This window comes from Trachemys scripta, chromosome 10, assembly GCF_013100865.1.
Source record: "Trachemys scripta elegans isolate TJP31775 chromosome 10, CAS_Tse_1.0, whole genome shotgun sequence".
NCBI classification, from domain to species: Eukaryota; Metazoa; Chordata; order Testudines; family Emydidae; genus Trachemys; species Trachemys scripta.
The window spans coordinates 80,609,776-80,629,695 of NC_048307.1; the positions used below are offsets into that span (position 1 = coordinate 80,609,776).

Consider the following 19,920-nt stretch of genomic DNA (forward strand, 5'->3'; position numbering starts at 1 on the left):
AAGGCTAGAAACATACTTTTTCCTTTAAATGAAAGCTGAGATTCCAGGGCCCCATTCTGCTGCATGAGGGGAATTCTGCAGCAAATTCTGTAACTGTGGAATGATGGCACACCGAGGGCACTGGCTCTAACAAGAGTTGGTTGGAAAGACTCTGGTGAAACATTATTTCATTCCGCAAAATTTGCTGATTAGTCAAAATTGAAACGTTTTGTGGCAAGGGTTCGATTTTGACGAAGTTCTGCAGGTACCTAGCAGGTTTCAAAACGTGGCAGGATGATGAGTAGAGGAACACCTGGGAGCCCAGGCTCATGGCAACCCATGCTCTTAGGTCTTCCAACATCCCTTTCTCCAGGGCATCCCGCCAGGCAGCCTGTCCTGGAGCCAGGGCTCTATTTCCTTTCACAGAGAATTTCAAAATTGTTGATTTTTGTTCAGAGTTGGAGTGCAACCAGATTTCGAAATATCTAAATCCTCCACAAAATGGAATGACCTTTCTCCTCCCAGCTCAAGCGCTAACCTCACCCTGTCCACAGGTTTTCTCACACTTCGGGAGATCTGCCTCTTTCTTGGCATGTTTCTAGTTTGTGAGTACTCTCACAGCCTTGCCAATGATGGCACATCTGAATCTAGTTTCACCGGACACTTTCGTTTAATTAATTATCGGAAAGAGTTATTGGTCTCAGAAGATTTTTACGCTGACAATGAATTTGTAACATAGTTTCTTTTAAGTGTCTCTTTGATTTTCCCTCCTTGCTTTGTGATGTCTGAGCAGTCTCTGAAAGGCAGAGATGGGGAAAGGGGAAAGATGTTTTCCAACAGGAAACACAGGAGCTACATCTGCACCAGGACAGAGACTTCTGCACCAGTGCAGTTCTACCACTGGCAGCAAAGGTGGTAGCCATACTGCAGACAGGACCCAGTCCTTTTTACCTCCATTTGAGCATCTAAAATTGCTCAGAGAGAGGATGGAAAAAAGGCCCACACAATACAGCTAGTCCAGGCAGAGCAGCACGCCAGTGATGAACTGGGGGTCCCAGTTTTCCTAATGAAGACAAAGCTAAATGCTCTATTTTCCTTTCACGCACATCGGAGTCAATCAGCAGTAACTCAGTTGAAGGCAGTAGGTTACACCAGCGGAAAACCCGTGTAAGTAAGTGGAAAATCAGTCCCAAAGACAATAATCTGAGCGACGATAATCTCTGCATCTGAGCTGAGTGAAAGGGCAGAGATGTGGGGTGTCTGTGAATTGGGCTTCTGAGTCCACACTCTGTTTTGTTGCTTTGAGCATATCAAAAGCAGAAGCCAGAGCACTGCTGACCGGCTTGCACAAAGCTTAGAGCAAACTCGCATTTTTAATGTAGGTCCATATGCGGTAACCCCTTATTTACTTGTGGTTTTGCCTTGGACCCCAAGCCTGTGAGGTGTTGAATACCTCTGCTTCTGATGGATCAAGCCCTTTGAAAACATTGAACATCCAATTGCATCCCAAACAAGGATATTTTTTTCCTTTGTGTTTTCTTTGGGGAGCAAAACAAATTAAATCTTCATGGCAAAATTGAAAGGCAACATGGTCTAGTGAGTGGGGCATTGGGCTAGGCATCAGGAAGGCTGGGTTCTGTTCCCCGCTGTGCTGTGAGACCTCTGCTTCCCCTCCCACCTTTGGTCTATTTAGCTTGCAAGCTCTTTGGGGCAGAGACTGTCTCTTACTTTGGCTATGTCTACAGCAGCATGGTATATAGATGCTTGCTACATTGATGGAATGGGTTATTCTGTCACTGTAATAAAACCACCCCTCTGAGAGTCAATGGAAGAATTTTTCTGTCAGTCTAGAGATGTCTATACCAGGGCTTAGGTCGGCGTAATTATGTCTCTCGGGGTGTGAATTTTTCACAGCCCTGAACTAGTCGACCTGCGTTTTAGATGTAGAGCAGGCCTATGTGTCTGTACGGTCCGTACGACAGTGCGGCCCAGACATCAGCTGAGGCATCTAGGCACGACTGCATTATAAATAAATAATAATACAATTTACTAATGAATGGCCTTCAATAAGATTCGCCCCTCTCCCTAATGCCCTGTTACAACCAATACAAAATAAGAATGCAGGAAAACTGAAAATCCATTGGAACCCCCGCAATGCACTTTTTAAAAATTGCTTTTCAGTCTGCTTTTCCCTCCTTTCCAGGCACACGGTATTCGGTGCCGCTGGCCCAGTGACAACAACAGGGTGGGAATTAAATAAAAATGTACGCACATTTCTGAAAGGGAGACCAGCACTGAACGGCAGCACATTCCTATCACTCTTGATGTCAGTGCTTTCCAGAGCAGACCGAGAACAATGCCCCAGTGTCAAAGAACGGGAACGTCTAGCACTGACAACACTTTCTTTCTCTTCTAAGAACATATGATTATAAGCTGAAGTCATTGTGTCAGCTGGGTAGGGGTGTAATTAGAGGGCTCACACTAGCAGCCGATGGCCAGGCTCTGAGTTGTGATGTGACCGATCGTGCTAGATAACTGGGACAAAAAGACGTACAGCCAGCGTAACCAGGGAGAGTAACCCCTGGGCAGGGGGATTCGCCAATGGGCAGAGCTGGCATAGTGCTCCTACACTATCCCCTCCTAAGTGCAGGCTTGGGGAAAAGAGGGTACCCAGGGTATCTCCGTACCCTCCGATCCTTGGCTGCTGTACCAATGTCTTGGTGCCTGGCCCCTTGACACCTGACACCATTTAGAGCAGCCTCTAGCCCTGTTTAATACCGAGCGCTAATGCAGGAAAGCTGTCAAGGCAGGAAAACTTTGCTCTGTGATTTGAATCTTCAGCAGCAGCACACACAAAATTCTACAAGACCTGGCCTATGGTGTGTTGCTAAGGATATGTCTATACTGCAAAGAAACCCCCTCTGCAGAGAGTCTCAGAGCCCAGGTCGATTGACTTGGGTTCATGGGGCTTGGACTGCAGGCTAAAAATAGCAGTAGTGAGGTTTGCGCTTGGGCTGGAGCCCGGGCTCTGAAACCCGGCAAGGGGGGAGGATCTTGGAGCCCAGTCTCCAGCCTGCGCCGGAACAGCTATGCTGCTGTTTTTAGCCCTGCAGCCTGACCCCCACAAGCCTGAGTCAATTGACCCAGACTCTGAGACTCGGCGCTGCAGGTTTTTCTTTGCACTATGGACATAAATAGCTCCACAAAAACAACACCTAAGAATGCTGATGGTCTTGGACGTAGTTAGCAATGAGTGTGTTTGTTCTCTAGCCTGGCCTCAAGTCACTCCTGCCCCTCTGTTCAGCGGTGCATCGTCAGCGTGATACTGTGTCTCTAAGGAGCGATTATAATCTACCACACGGCTCCTGAAATTCTGAGTCTGTCTTAGACCCCTGTGTTCCCACGGAAATTAACGGGAACCATACATGCATCTGTGGGCAGAATTTAGCCCTTACTTTGCCAATGGATTATGATGGATCCTTGTATGCCACACCCCCATTATAGTCTGAGCCATGATGTCCATCTGCCTGGGACATGACGCTGCATGTAGTCACTCTGGATTTGAAAAAGCCTCGTGGAATTTTAGGGCTTGTCTGGAGAGCAGCAGCGCATACTAGGGGGTGTGATTTCTAAAGTGCACTAACGTGTGGCAAATCAATTATTCTGTGTAGACCCTGCTAGTGAGAAATTAATGCTCCCAAGTGTACTTTAATGTGGTATTGTTGAACAGCACTCCTGTAGTTTGCACCAACAGGGTCTACGCAGATCATTTAATACGCAGCATCTTAGTGCATGGTAGAATCACACTCCCATAGTGTCCACTGGTGCTCTGTGTAGAAAAGCACCTAGTGTTTATGGATGGAAAATCAGATTTCTTACTAATGTTTTTCCAAAACACCCAAAGGCACCTTATATGCAGAAGATGAATGGCCTGCCCAAGTTTAGTTTAAAACGTGAAGCTGTTTTCCAGTTACAAGACTCATCCCAAGCGGCTTTCTGTTTTGGTCCTCCCTACCCCCAATAAGTTAGCTACCAGGTAGATTTCCCATGGCCCCAAATTTGCTTCAAGAGATAGAAGCAAATAGTTATGGCTGCATTTCAAACCCCTTAATAAAATGGGAGGACTGTTATCGAAGTGCTGGCCCAGCCTTAACTGTGGCGGTGCAAAGAATGGGCCTGGTTCTGCCATGATTAATACCTCACTCCTGGAGTCAGCCCTATTCATGTTAATGGGACTAGTTATGCAGTAAGGAGGGTATCGTAGTCTGACCGTGTGGCTGTAACCCACTGAGCTTGTCTAGAGCCTATACCAGTGTTAATTGTCAGTTGCAGCGAGCCCGGAATGGTATCAAGGGCCCTGACTCCAGACTGGTTTTAATGCCAAGTGATTTAAGTGGTCAAAGAAACAAACCTATCAGAGACTTTCCATGACAAGGAGATGTTGTTTAAAGCAACTCCGGGAACAAAAGCAGCTTTTGTAGGTTCATTTCCTTGAGCATAGCTCCTATGGCTAGAACTGCAGCCCAAAGTAGGGCAAGTTTGGCTGGTAGTCATTAAGCAATAGGATTACCATTTTTGGTTTGAAAGCAGACTTAAAATAGAAAGACAGTCTTGAGCGAGGAAGAAACTCTGTTGACAGAACATAGGGAACATTCTTCCAATGTACGTTTGTAGAGGACTATCTCTGTCTTTAATCTCAGCACTATTTCCTGCACGTCTCCTGGGTCTAGATTCCCTCTCATTGTTAGTGGTATATCTGGAAATGACCTCAGGCAGTTCTCAGTGACTGGCGACCCATGGTCAGAATGACTAACCCAGTCTGTCTCCATCCCTTGGACATGTCCTATTGACTAAAAAAATGACAGGCGCTGACATGTGAATAGAAACAAAAACAGGCTACCAAGTGAAATCTTAACTCTTTGTAGCAAATGGAGTTTGCAATAAACGTTTCAACCCCTCAGCCACGAAATGTAACTAAACTCAATAGAATGACACATCATGCACATTTGTTCCATGGTGATAATGTTGCAAGCTTCAGTGAGATTAGCTGTTAAGGGGAACAGGCCAATATACAGGAAACGTATAGGGTGCAAAGACCACTAATATTCTTAACTGAGCTGCTTAAAAACTGTTTTAAAAACCTTCTTGTCTTTGTATTTCTTTAATGACGAGTATATTTGTGTATAGATAAATGTTCTTTAGACTTGATTCAGCAACCCTCCTGGGAGGAATCCCATTGAGCGCCACTTTTGTATGACTCATGGATTACTCATGCGAGTAAGGGCCGTGGGAGCAGACACTGAGCCTGCCATTGGATCCTGGGGAGTGGACCATGCGGGGGTCTGCTGGTATAATTTAACTCCAGGATTGGGGCATTTATTGCATCCATCCTAACAATATCCAATACTGGTCAATGGCCAGTGAATAGACCATTCCCTGCTATTACCACCTCCTGCCCAATGAAAATACCCCCCCGGGACTTGATACAAATCAGCAACGGGGTTTGTAGCCTGCCCTTCTTCCGTTGAAATCAATGGCAAAACTCCCACTAAGGGAGCAGCATTGGGATCTACAATCTTCTGCCTCTCCCAAAGGCCTCCAATGTCAGGTTCAGTCAGACCTAAAGAAAGAGGGCCCGTATGAACAATTTCCCGCCCCCACATTAACCCTGGCACGGAGCAAGAGCAGCCCAGGTAATCACAGGGTGATGTATTTTTAAGCACCGAATCTGACTCTCATTGGAATCCAATGCTAATGTCATCATTGTCCTTCCTGGGAGCAGCATTAGCATCAACAAATTACATCATGGACGTTTCTTGGCTGGCAAAACATTCCTTTTAATATAATCAAAGTATACTTTAAACGCTGCAATAATAACAATGAATACTAATGCTACTTAGAAGTGATAGAGCACTCAGTGTGTTGTAAGGATAACTGCATTGGGCAAGGGTTAACAATGAGAATAATATAAATCCTGGAGAAGAAGTAATGATATGAGGAGTGGATGTGCTGCTGTGGTCTGTTGGCTCTTTGCTTTAATGTAAGTAAGAAATAATTCCCTCTGGCTCTCTGCACTTGTGGATAAGGCCATAAAAAATAAAGAAACCTCAACTAATAAAAATGCTACCCTTGCTTTTATGCCTTAGAGAGCAACATTTGTTGTTTGTCTAATGACGCTATTCAGAACTAGCTCTGTGATCGCTGCTGTTATTATTTAGTACTACGTATTTAATATCTGCATCTAGGGTGTGAAGACCCTGAGCTTGCATTTCAAAGGCTGCTGATCCTGCTCCTCTTGTTACCTGAAGCTTTTTGGGCATCTCTGTCTGGATCGTTGGGAAGCCATTCTATTGTTTTCCCAAACTGTGACCCATTATAATAACTTTATATGAGTGGAAATATTGGTGATTCAATCGGCAACACTCTTAAGTCTGAGCCAGGTACAGAACCTATGCCCAGTTGTGGGGCTAGAGACCTCAGTTGTGTTGGCAGTTGCATCTTTCAGGTAACATATAGGTCATGACCTAATCCTGGTGTTTTAGTCAAAAGAATTACCTTCCTTCCTAAATTCTTCCTGTCTGAGGCTGTTGTGTGCTATTAAACAGCTGCTGTGCTCCAGATCAGAGGTGGATGCATTTCAGTGGTGATTGAAAACATCCCATGTGCAGATGAAAAGTGCAATAGTATTGTTCCATTGTATTCATCATATGACTATGGCCTCCTGAGCACCCAATCTGACAGCTTGCTTTGGGGGCCCTAAATTAATAACAAAACTTCCTCCATCCTCCCTGTCTTTCTCTATCTCTCTGCAAGTTAATCCTCTTTGGTGTAGAGATGTGCTTAATTAATAGCTATCTACTTATTAATTAAATAAAAAGAAACAGATTATTAAAACCCATCAACTTTTATTTAAAGGACATTTTAAAACAGGTAATACACCCACATAGATGCTCTTTATGAGAAGCAGGGTGTTCTTGCCACATATTATCAGTGTGTATGACCTGAGGGGCCACGGAAAGCTATTAGTTTGAGTGTTCTTTTAAGTATCTAAAAACTGATAGCTAGGGGTAAGTTTTCAAAGCTTTCTATGAATTTCTGCAGATGCTTGTTTCTGTGCAGTTGCCAAAGCACTGTCTATAGATTCTACGCTGGAAACGTGCTGACCAATGTACTTTGAATAGGGTGAATAAAAGTCAGCTTCCAGGTCTAGGTCCGGTATTGGTGTATGTCCCCAGGTAATCATTCACAAAAGACAGGTGAACTTAAATATATGGACCAGCACCTCAACTGGTAGAAATCGGTGTAGCTCCTATTGCCTTCAATGGAGCAGTGCCAATGCACACCAACTGAGGACCTGGCCCCATGGAGGAGTGTTACCCAAATGTTAAGAGAAGCCTTAGAAATGTGTCTCAGCTTGGTTGTAGATGCAGAGACAGATTTGGAAATCCTCAATTAAGAGTCCTAAGAAATAGGATTGGATTCGACAAGGGAGGTAGATATGTCCTGTCCCAGGTGGGAAACAACAGGGATTATCTGCCTGATCTTGATCTTGCAAAGAGATTTTGTTTTGTGGAGACAGAGAAAGAGAAGTTGATTTAGGCATACACCATCTTACAACAATGTCTGAGATTGCATCCTAGTGTGGAGGCAGATTTTTGTTAAAGATGTTTTGGAAAATAAGCCACTGCTTCTGTTCTTCTCACAGGGGTTTTCTGGAGAGAGATTTCTCTTCACTGTTTAGCAGTGAAACACTTAATATATGGATACAGCATTCAGATGGGGGATCTCTTTCCACGGGCATATCATGGACAACAGGATAGACAAGGCTCTCCAGAGACCAGAGTGACTTTTGAACCAAATCTTCCTTTTTATTAGCAGAGTTTATTCCCGTTAACACCTAGGATTCTATTGATACCCTGACCTGCCTGGTGTATATTTAAAGATGATGTACCCTCTGTTACACCCATGAGCACCAAGGACTTCCAGGTCAGATCCCTTCCTTCCCACCCCCTCACTTTCCATGTTCACATACCTCTTTCCTTCCTGAGTTGGCTTTGCAGAGCTTGCAATTCAACCAGAAAGTAGAATGATTAGAAATAGAGGTGGTTGACATTTTGACTAAAAAAGGGATGAATTTTTTTGTAAAAAAATTCCCCATACTTTTGATCACCTCTAATTAGAATAGACCTGTTTTTTGTAATGAGTTTCACATCCCAGTTTGGAAGACCCAAGAGGTTTGGATAGAGTCTGGGGGAAGCACCCGAGTATCTGGTGTTTGACCAACATGCACATTTGAATGAGCCTTTTGAAGTGGACCCATTCACTCGAACGTTGATGATCCCCCTTAGTCGGTAACTCAGAATGAATAGTTTTCATTTTCTTAGGAAGTTCAGGGGCAGTTTCCCCCTCTTCCTTCCCCTGTTCCTGCTGCTCCAAACGTCTGCTCTGAACCAGTAGCTTTTTGCTGATTGGTATTTTGTGGCATTTCTGCACTGCTCCATTTGAGTTATTATTGGAGAGGACTATGAACTAACAGTGCTGCCCTATGAGATCGCTACTGCACCACTGCAGAAAATATTTACCAAAGATGTGGTAAGCGGCTCTTTACTGGAGTGACTGGCGTCTGCTCTGAAATGTACCAGACGCCAGTCACTTCAGCAAAGAGCTGCTGCAACAGAACAAATTGCCCAGGGCAGCAAATCTAGGGGAGGGAGGAAAGCCAGCAGCCCAGTCCGTCTGTCTTTGTGTTTTCCAAGGGAGAAAAATTATCTTTTTTACAAGCCTGCCCTAGTTGGCTTTGACCAGCTCTTCCCAGAAAATACCAACATAAATAGAAGAGCAAACTATTGCATAAAAGGACAGAATACCATTTATATCTGACCTCTCTCAGGTCTGCTTTGATGTTTTGATCAAGTTATGCTTCCTTTTCATCCCATCCCACCCCATTTTTAGCTCATGGGGCTACAATGGCAGCACGGGTGCCCCTCAGCCATTTGCAGTGGAGGGCAAGGGAGGTTTGTTAATTAAAGTCAATTTTTTTTAATTAAAAATGTTTTTTTTTAATTTGGGTTGGCGTGTTGCCCAGTCTGTTTCTAGATCAGGTTTGTGGCACGTACAAAGCCAGAGTGTTTTTGTTACTGTCGAACGTTTCCAAATGGAAAATGACAATCCACAACAATTGTGCCAAAAAAATTAAGGGTCGTTTCAGCACTGGGTGTTATCTGCCTGGAAAAGACTCCAGAAAGGCAAACTGTTGCCACAGGCTGCTGAATAAATGCTGATAAAAAGGACAAAATACGACGTGTTTGTTATGGGTGGTAGCTATTGTAGAATGTATCCCCATGTGGACACTGGTTGCTGTACTCCCCTTCCGATTTGAACCAAGTGTCTGTTTTCTGTGATATCATCTGACTCCTGTAGTCATAACAGAGCCAGCGGAATTCAAACTGCTCAACCCTCTTGTCTATCTAAAGCTGGAAATATCAAAGAATGGGAGAAATGAAGCTTGAGACGTGGGCTCCGTGGGACTCTTAGTTCATTTGTATTCCGCATCCTGGATCAGCATCTTCCCCGTGGGAAGGGCAGCACAGAGTGGTGCTGTCCCTGGAGCAGAGCAGGGACTGAACTGTGATTGAGAGTCCCTGCTTCCACTGCTGCTTAATGGGTCAGTAAACTGCTCCGCCCTTTTCCCCAGCACAGATTACTGCCTCTTCTGCACTGGCTGGCGTATTGGAGGGATGGAGCCCAGGCTCTGTCCACCTTTGGTAAGGATAACAAATGCAGCTCACTCCTCTGCATGAGCACATGGCCACAGTCATGATATGGCCCCATATTACCATATTTTTATCCCTCTTCCAGTGGGGCCTCCTCAGTGATCAGAGCCATGCCCCCTGGAAACTGATCCCTGCAAACGCCATAGTCGTGCTCATTCATTTCCATTGTGTGTGGTGCAAGACTGTCAACACCATGTGTTCTGCCTGCTCAGCTCTACTGTGTGTATTGGGAGGCAGTGTGTCCTAGTGCATAAGGCACCAGACTGGGATTCAGGAGACCCCCTCCTGCCCTTTGTCCTGCCTACTTAGTTTGTAAGCACTGAAAATAATTCCTAATGTTACAGCAGGCTGGTCTGGTGGCTAGCAGTGTATTCCCCCAGAGCAGCGCTTCTGTTTTTATGCTATAAAACACAGAGCATTGACCCTACCTGTTACTCACATCCTTGTGAAATTAGGGCTGGACTGGGACCCTGGAGGCTGAAGTTCTGGGTCGCCCCCAGAATAAGTAAAGCAAAGGCAGAGTGACATGACCCTGCCAATATGTCTAAGGCCCTTCCTGTTGTGACCAGCTCAAGGGGATGGTCTTGTCTCCGTGACCCATTCAGCCCTTGGTGAACACGTGCCCGCTGGAAACCGAGCAGAAACCACCCACCTTATTTCACTGCCTGGCAATCGGATGGTAACAACATTTTGTGGGCTACCATTCTGGGCAGGCTTTGAACTGGAGATCTAGAAATGAAGGGTGCATGGACCTATTACTGCTCCCCTGAGTCAACCGGTCCCGCCATATTATGTACCACTTTAGAAATAACGTGCATACAATACACGGCAATTCAGGGTTAGTGGAAGAGAGCGTGGATGATCCAATGGGTAGGCCTCTAGTTCGTCACCCTTTTTAGGGTACAGAAAGCTCTGCTTAGGTTTGGTTTCTCTTGTTCTTCTGACATTACCTAGCTGTGTCTGCCCGTGAGCAGCTTGCGCCTATCATCTGTGATTTTTGTTTTTCATTTTCTGCACCACCAGAAACTGTTAGCTGGGCTATGCCTGTACTTGGTTTCCATATTTCAATGTCTCTCCTAAAACTGACAGGAGAGCTAAGAACCATCCAACGTCTTATTTCATTTGGAGCACATCAGAGGAATTTTGGAGTAACATACAGGAAACATTTGATGCAGATTCTTTTAAAAATCCTAAGAAGTCTGTATTCATTACACTAAATGTCTGCTGTGATATTTTGCTGTGCTCTGGCTTTTCCATGGATTTGATTTAGAGAAGGCCCTGAAGTAGAAGTCCTAATCTTTGAGGACTGCAATTATTTCTGTCTCTGGGGACTGGGACCTCGTTTGATGCTGGCAGAAAATGACATGACCCAGGCTGTGAATTTGGCCTCTTTAAAATCAGCCTGAGATTTCCATCTGGGTTACAATCTATCCTTTTTGATAATACCAGAGAAGAATACTTGCTGGAATATATACTATCCAACTTGTATAGTAAGAATGTATTTCTAATTGTCCAGTATTTCAAGGGAGGAGGATGGCAAGTGTTTTAAGGTAGCCACTCATGATTTATGATCACTGCTGTGATCATCTCTTGCTGGACTGTGAAATTACACCATGAGATATGGGGGTTAAAAATATTATTTTGGCTGCGTTATGAGAGTGTCCGAGTCAAAGACATTTGAGGGCCAGACAATGAACCATATTCTTAGCTCTGTGCTGTCTGCAGATTGGAGTCTCTGTTGTTTTTCTTCTTCTGCCCACAGCTATATACTGAATAGGGATTGAAAATTTTTGCAGCACTAAGAAATTTTCTTTCAGGGGCAAAAGAGGAAAGAAAGAAAGGGGGGGCCGGGGAGAGAGAATGGAGAAAACCAGTGAGGAGGAGTAGGAATGATAGCTACGAATCAGCAGAAAGGAAGAGAGCAGGGAGGAAATCTATTGAGAAAAGCATCTTTATCTGCTGCTTGGGGTTTGCAATATGCCCGTTGCAGTCAGGCCCTGAGGCTGTGGTCCCTAATAAAGACTGTACATGTTGAAATGCTACTACAGCCCTGGAAAGGCCGGCCTAGCCTTGCCCCACCCACAGCTGATACTCGGGGGATGGGCTTTGAAAGGCCTGGAAACTCAGCAAAGTTCGTCTTGTCAAGTTTCCATTAACTCTTCCCCATACTCAGCGCCTTGTTCTCCTGGCTGATGGGGGCATGAGGGTAGTAGAAGAAGCAGGGGGTGAAGCCTCCCAGGACCCACAAAGGCCCCGGATCTGCAGGGAAAATACTTGCTCTCCCCTTCGTGCCTCTTTGCGCCCTACCTGCTCTCCTAGCAGCACCAAGGCCAGTGGGCAAGCAACTGACAGCTGCCCAAGAGCCAGTCCCAGAGGGGAGGGAGACTGACCCAATACTCCTGGAAGCAGTACTACGATAGGTGCAGATGTATTCTCGCTCTGGGGGCTCGCACCCTCCTGCCTTTCCCAAATTGCTAAATGGGAGAGGGGCTCCGGACTAGGTGGGAGGGGGGTTCTGCCAAGGAAAGGGTTGGGAACCACTGGTCTAAGGCATTTGTAATGCACCCATCCCTGCAGCATCTAGGGCCCAGACCCTCATAGGGACGTAGGGGCCTAACTCGTTGAGAAGGGCAGGCTTTAGACACTCCTCTCTCCTTGGCAACCTGCTGTTGGCTGGCTCAGGCAGTTCCCTGCCTCACATGCTGGGGCAGTATATAAATCTATCTAACGGGGTATCTCCTGCCTGGGAGGGTAGATACTTCTGTAGTATCGGAGCACCTTTACAATCTTTAATGTAACACTCTCCCAACACCCCCAGGCGGTGGGGCGTTATCCCCATGTTACAAATAGGGAACTGGAACATGGAGAGAGACAAAGTCCCTCAGCCAAGGTCGCACAGGGAGTCTGTGGCAGAGCAGGAAATTGAATTCAATTGAGGTAAACGCACCAGCCATCCTGCCCCCTTTCCTCTTCCACTGCTAGATCCCATGAACCCCAGTCTCTGGGAGCCCCGGCTGAGGGACCGCTGCAGGGTCAGGAAGGAAGGGGAGCAGGACACACAGATGACTTCTCTCTTCCATGTCTCCCTCCCCGCCTCTGATCTTCATGTTTGTATTCTACAGGCTGGCAGGGTGTGAGCTCTTTGGGTCTTCCTGGGGAACCGTTGGCAAGTCATTAGAGAATGGAAGTTCGGTTTCCCGAAGAATTTCAAGATTTCTAAATTTGGTTTGGTTCCAAATTGGAACCCCCGAATTTTGAAATTCCTCATGAAGCAGCAGGCCAGGCATTTTGTGTATGGGGATGATTGAAATGTTCTGATTCAATTTTGTTTTATATAATATAGTACAAAAGCTAAACAATTCAAAACGAAATCATTTAAAAATGAAAAATCAAAATGTTCCAGTCAGAAAATGTCAAACCAGGATGTTTCAGCAAGGTCAGAACTTTTTTCCCCCTCTGGTTTTCTTCCTAAACAAAATTCAGGCAAAAGCAACCCGATTTCGCAAGACTTTGATTTCAAAGGAATCGCATCTTCTGAAGGAATAGGATTCTGTGGAAATTTCTCAAACCAACTCTACAAGTCACTGAAGCTGGCTGTGACTCAATTCCTCATATGTCAAAGGGGGATGATAATTCTTCTTTTCTCCTAGCCTTTGTCTCTCTTGTCCATTGAGGCTGTAAACTCTCTGAGGCAGGGACTGTCTCGACTCTTACCACATGTAAATACAGCACCCTGGCCTATGGGGCTTGATCGGAGTTCACCCCTCCAGCGACTACTGCAATACAAATAATATCAGATCAAAATACAGGGATGTTTTTAAACGTCAATGTTAATTATTCAGATTATTTTTAAATCTCTTCTTATCTGTTAGTTTAACTCGGTTTAAAGCCTTTTAAATATACCGAAGGTATAAAATCTAGAAAATTACCAGATTATTTTTCTTATTAAAACAATAAAATAAAATGGTCCCTATATGCAGGATTTGACCTCAGTTTCCCCTTATGCTGGTGTGGCGGCCTCTGCAGGTCTGTGCTCTGTCTCCCATCTCCCCGCATAATGCATCTGCATCCTGGCTCTCTCTGGGCAGGAGAAACAGTCTGATTCATTCCCCTGTCTTTGGGGCCACTTATGGTCCTTATAGGCCTTAGAGGATTTGACCTTGTACAGTACCTGTGGGCAGAATAAAAAAAGGATCCATTTTAGGTAACTGGCAAACTTTTAAAACCTTCTAATGCTTTATCCAGCTTTTATTATGAGACCTATATGACAAGCTCGAGAGCATCTCGCAAGAATGTTTGCCCTTATAAGAGGCAAAAGAAATAACACACCGCTATTAATTACTAAAATCCTTTAATAACCAACATTATTATAAATTATATGTACATTATGACAAGTACAATTGAGGTCTCTGTTTTTCCTGCTCCATTTTAGAGTGCCAAACAATGTGATCTTGTTGAAATAAAAAAAAAGAACTAGATGGCACATTTAGTCAAATTGGGACTCCTATGTTGCATACCTGTGCTTACAATGATAGCAGGCCTTAGTTATTATCTTGAAGGCTCCATTGTTCTTTGAGCTATACTGCATGCAGGATGATTATACACTGTTGAGAAGCATAATACTTTGCTTGCCAAAACAATAACAGGTCCGTTACTTAAATGAGGTACTATTTCAGGTTTTTATATTTAGATGCCACTAGTAATTGCACATTTGTGACGGTCTAATTTGGGCACCAGTTTGCAATGCTGATATTAGAAAGAAAAGAGTTGGCGAATTTTTAAAGGCATTGAAGTCCGTCAAGTTCTGACCTATAAAAAAGCATGAATTCTGAGTAGCTAGAGGCCGGGTATGGTCTAAACACAGCCCTTGGATCTCAAAAGTCCTGAATTCTGCTTGCAGCTCTGAAACGGACTTCCTCTGTGATCTTAGCAAATCATGTAACCTCTGCCCTGATTCCCCATTGCAAAATGAGGATAATACTTACCGGCCTCTGTGAGGCGTTGGCTAATATTTGTAAATTGCTTTGAAGTATTAGATAAGTGCAAAGTATTGTTAGGCTGCAAATCACTACTAAGCAAGGAGACATCCTAGTATTATCATGGTCTGTCACATGACATACTTTCCAGGCCTAGTGAGTGAACATTCAAATGAGATCCCCTGTATTCACTCCCAACTGGATTTCTGCATAGAAACCTAGTGGGTCTGCTGGGGACAGTACTGCAGAGAATAGCTAATCCCCTGCTCTTCCCCCTAAAGCCCTGAAAACCCTACGGAGGTGGAGAGAGGTTTGAGTGGGGAGGGGTGGGGTGTTCTCCCCACTTGGAGAGAGACCCCGGGTGCATGCACACACATGGAATTGACGCTCTGGCTTCATATTCATTTTATGAGTCAACAGTGTAGTTTGAATATGGTGCTGGAATGACCAACAGAAACAAAGTGGATTTATTACAGGGCTAAGTGCAGTGAGTTATCAATGACAACTGTCTTCCTCCACACACAATATATAATACAGTCACACAGCTAGCTGCTAACAGGGATCTTCAAGCATTTCCACTTGAAATGATGAATTCTCCTCTCTACCTCTTTTTAGTTTGTCTTCTCAAACCATGGAAGCGTAAGTTGGGAAACTGAAAAAATACTGGTCAAGGAATCTGCCCTTTGGAGCCTTGGGTATCAGAGATGTGTCAGGTAAGCGCTTTAGGGGCAGGGACTGTCTTTTTGTTCTGTGTGTGTACAGCACCTAGCACACTGGGGTCCATGACTGGGGCTCCTAGAAGCTATGGTCAGACAAAGAATAAATAATGACAATCAGAGGGTAGCATTTTATTTTTTGTCATGGAAATGATATAGCAGGGTTCATCACTTGGAGCCAAATTGACCCCTGGGGTAAACAGGAGCAACTGAAATTACGTGGAGGAGTGCCAGCTGATGCCAGGGTGGCATGGTGCCCTATGACTCTAAGGGCCTGTCTATAGTGGGGATGTCTGTACTGATGAAGCTATAATGCAACCATTGCCCCAGTGCCAGCCTGCCAATGGTATAGGACCATTGCCCCAGTGCCAGCCTGCTATTACAGCTGCGTGGGAGGTTTGCCTCGGTGTAGCTACAGCAGAACACATATCCCATTGCAGACAGGCCCTTAATATGTGTTCATTTATTTTGATTTAAGATCAGAAAAAGATGCTTATCCCAAGCTCTAGGCACGCTGCCCTCAATGGAATGTACAGGTCAGAACCACAGAAAACCAAAACAGCCCCAAGTCCCACCCAGCACACACCAGCCTGGCAGCAAAGTCACATCACCCAACCCAAACTCCCCATTTCCTTCAGTTCTCAAAGGCAACTCCACTTTCCAAGCACCATCCCACAGCCCGCTCTAAAATAAAAAAAGAGTTGCAGAGCTTGCCCTGCAGGTCAATACATTTGGGCTGATTTGGAATGGAGCGGAAGAGAATTCCAAAGTCAAAAGGGATCTGTCTATACATAAATGTAGCTAAACCAGTGCAAACCCCTGTGTGGACACACTAATACTGGTTTAAAATTGGTTATATTGGACTGTACAGGGGCAAGCTAAACTGCTATAGGCCAGCTTTAAATCAGTTTAAGTGTCCTCACAAAGTTGTGCTGATTTAACAAAATCAGTTTAGAATCACGGCTTTGGTTAAAGTCATGCACCTCTGTGTTTAGATCAGGCCTAGGGGTCCTTGCAGAGAGCTGCACCCATAAGACTGTGCTGCTGCCTCGAGTTGGTCAGGAAACAGAGGAGAGGGAAGAAATCATGAACATTTTAATTTTATTTTTTATTATTTTTTTGATTGAAATTTCATTTTCATTAAAATGTCCGGACCAGTTCAATCACTGGTTGGGAATGGGAGGGGTAGGTGGCATGGGGGTAAATTGTGAACATGTTTGGTTTGTGTATGTTATCAAAAAAATTCAACTGGTTCTAGGATCAGCATTAAAGGGTCTCGGGGTCTGTTATACTTGTTGGTTATATTTGTCTCTGCTGTATAGCTTTGACTTCCCAAACAATTATTTCGGTAAGCATTTGTGTCTGTGAAAAACCTCCATCCTTAGCTGCAAAACGACCTTGTTTTGATGTTTGAGAATGAACAGAGAAAGGGGAATTGAGCAGGTAAAAGCACAGAAAAATGACGTGTCGAGAACTCTTTTACTACCTCTTGCACAATAAAAAATGTTTGGCAAGGAGTTTGGAAGGGTCTCCTGCTAGTCAAGAGCGACCTTTCACAATGTCTGTGCCCCTTTAGAATACTGTGTTATGAGAGAGTTACATTGCGAACATCATTCAAGCAGGTGTTCACGACCAGAGCAAAGTTATCTTACCGTAGCAGCCTCTCCCTTGATATTTGAACATTTTTATACATGTCCCTTCCTGGCAAGGTAAACATAAAAAATGTTGTACAATGAAGGTAACATTTAATAAGCGGCAGGTTTGCAGTATCACTCAGAAATCTCCCCAAAAGGTCGGTTGCCACTTAAAAGTGAAATTCAATGTGATTGGAAAGGTCATACAAATTATAAGTCATATTTTAACTATAATAAGCCCATCTAGTTTTCAATAAACTTTTTTAGTCCTGAGATAATAAGTTCAGGAAAGCACGTTTGTTAGCCACTCAGTTTCACGCCAAATATTATGTTCCTAGCAGGAGAAAGCTGCTGCTACTTTTAACAAACTCTAACCTATTAATGGGCGGAATAAATCAATTTCTCTGCCCCAGAAAACGTTGTTTCAAGTGTTTAACAAAAACATCACAGCTATGAGCTGCCCGAGCCTCCCTCTAGTGGACTGTCATTGTAATACAGCTTCATTGTTGTGATGTGATAGAGAAACGTACACACAACCTGCTGAAGTGCTCATAATATAGGGTGTCATCTGAATAATTAAATTTGCTGCCAGCTAATAATTAATCTCCCACTAGTATTTTTTAACCCAATATTCATGGTCGTTTTATTTGGTGCCTCTGGCACTTGGGATCTGGGCATTCTAATTAAACTAGATTTCAGAGTAGCAGCCGTGTTAGTCTGTATCCGCAAAAAGAACAGGAGTACTTGTGGCACCTTAGAGACTAACAAATTTGCCATAATTAAACTAGAGACACTGTTCACAGATCTGTAACATCCAAGATCTAAACCAAAGCCTCCTAAATTCCGGGGTGAGAGAAGTGGGCTGTAGTCCACAAAAGCTTATGCTCTAATAAATTTGTTAGTCTCTAAGGTGCCACAAGTACTCCTGTTCTTTTTGCGGACACAGACTAACACGGCTGCTACTCTGAAACCTGTCATTCCTGAGTGAGGTAGTCAAACTGCCAAGAACTAAAGCTAGAGTAATAAATGCTGAGAGCTACAGGTTCTGAGGCCAAACTAGCAAGTAACAAATTAAATCTACTCTGGAGCAGATTATAAACAGGAACAACCCCAAATGCAAAGGCTTGTGCTGGTGCATGCTAAGATCATGGATTGCTTTTTTTTATTTCAAGTTCCTATACATTATACCATAATATACTAACCACCATAAGGTGCATGATGCATAAATACCGCTGAGGACCAATGACGATAACGGAATTTCTTTCATTCAGTGACAATCTGTGATATAAAGTAGGTTGCTCTAGTTCACTAGCCCAACCAATCAGTATTTAAGGGGCGAGGCACATTTCTGCTGAGAGCCAATCGTGACTTTACAAGCCTGAACTTTTGCCACCCTGAACAAGTTAATACATCCAGGAGGTGTGTCCCAGTCTCACTGACTCCAGTGGAGGAAACTACATTAACTCTTCATGTGCTGAACTTCGAGCTAGAACATTCATAGTTTAGACATGCTTTCCTGACCTAGTTTTCCTAGTGTAATTGTAAAACGGCGCAGCAGCTTAAACCAGAAAACAAAAAGGCCAATTGGAAAAAAAAAACAAACCCCGCCACCCTAGTGGGGAGGTTGTAAATTAATGTTAAACAGAAAGTTATTTCAAGTGAAATGTTACATGACTGGGTCAAAGTGAAATTGACAATTAAAGGCTTGGTGATGAATTGCAGAACGATTGCTCCTGCACGGTTACTTCAATAATCTTCGTCCGCCATAGACGTCCAATAATTAATAAAACCTAAACAAAAGACCTGAAGGTTGTGTCTGAGGTCTGGTCTATACTACCCGCCTGAATCGGCGGGTAGAAATCGACCTCTCGGGGATCGATTTATCGCGTCCCGTCGGGACGCGACAATCGATCCCCAAATCGGCGCTCTAACTCCACCAGCGGAGGTGGTAGTAAGCGCCGCCGACAAAAAGCGGCAGAAGTCGATTTTGCCGCCGTCCTCACAACGGGGTAAGTCGGCTGCAATACGTCGAATTCAGCTACGCTATTCACGTAGCTGAATTTGCGTATCTTAAATCGACTCCCTGCTGTAGTGTAGATGTACCCTTAGTTACTGTTTAGAACATCAATAAAAAGCAGCCTCATAACTCAACGGTGTCCCTGGGAAGCACTTCTTGGAAATACATGTGTATCCAGCAGGAACAGAAAACATTTTAACAGAGGTACTTTTTGTTTAAGCTAAAAAGTGGCTTAGCTGTTCTGCAAAGAGGGGGCTCACTTCCTGGGTCGTCAAAGCATGAAAAGACACGTATTTTCTCCCCCCCTTGCAGTGATGGTTAGTTCAGTGGGGATTCGCTGTTGGTCCATGCCCATGCATTATCCTCCTGCCTTTGCCAAGCAAGATCAAAGTCTTCTTCAGCCGCCAGTGATTAAGGATGGCATGTGCAAGGCACTGCTTTTTATACAATTAAAAAATGAGGGGTTGTGGATGCTATAAATATGACTTCGCATTTACCAGCTGAAACAAGACCAGATGCGCCACACACCGCACGTTACTCCTGACACCAGAGTTCAGCTGAAGAGTTTTCCCTCCACCTGCAAGCCCTTTTTTTTGGATCCCCAAATTTTGCCTAACATTTTTGCTCGGGGTCCATCTTTTAGCAAACGATCAGGGTGTGTGTGAAGGGGCTGGCGGGCTGTCACGCCGCCGGGGAACGAACATGCCCCCACAAACCCTTCCCCCGTGCCTGCGCCTTTGCAAGGGACGTGTTTTCCTTTAAGAGTTAAGAAACTTGAAACCTTGTTTGCGCAACAATCAGTGCACAGAGAGCCGCCAAAGTGTC

General features: G+C 44.4%; 1 long non-coding RNA gene across 2 annotated transcripts; it reads right to left on the bottom strand.

Moving 5' to 3' along the window:
* Positions 1-13,146: 13,146 nt before the first annotated feature.
* Positions 13,147-19,865, bottom strand: LOC117883573. 2 transcript variants are annotated; one of them, XR_004647321.1, is made up of 3 exons: positions 19,593-19,865; positions 13,741-13,923; positions 13,147-13,528 (listed from the first exon to the last, which is right to left on the bottom strand). It is a non-coding gene; the product is annotated as an uncharacterized LOC117883573 (long non-coding RNA). The 2 variants fall into 2 exon arrangements; XR_004647322.1 differs by lacking the exon at positions 19,593-19,865 and adding an exon at positions 18,281-18,893.
* Positions 19,866-19,920: the final 55 nt, after the last annotated feature.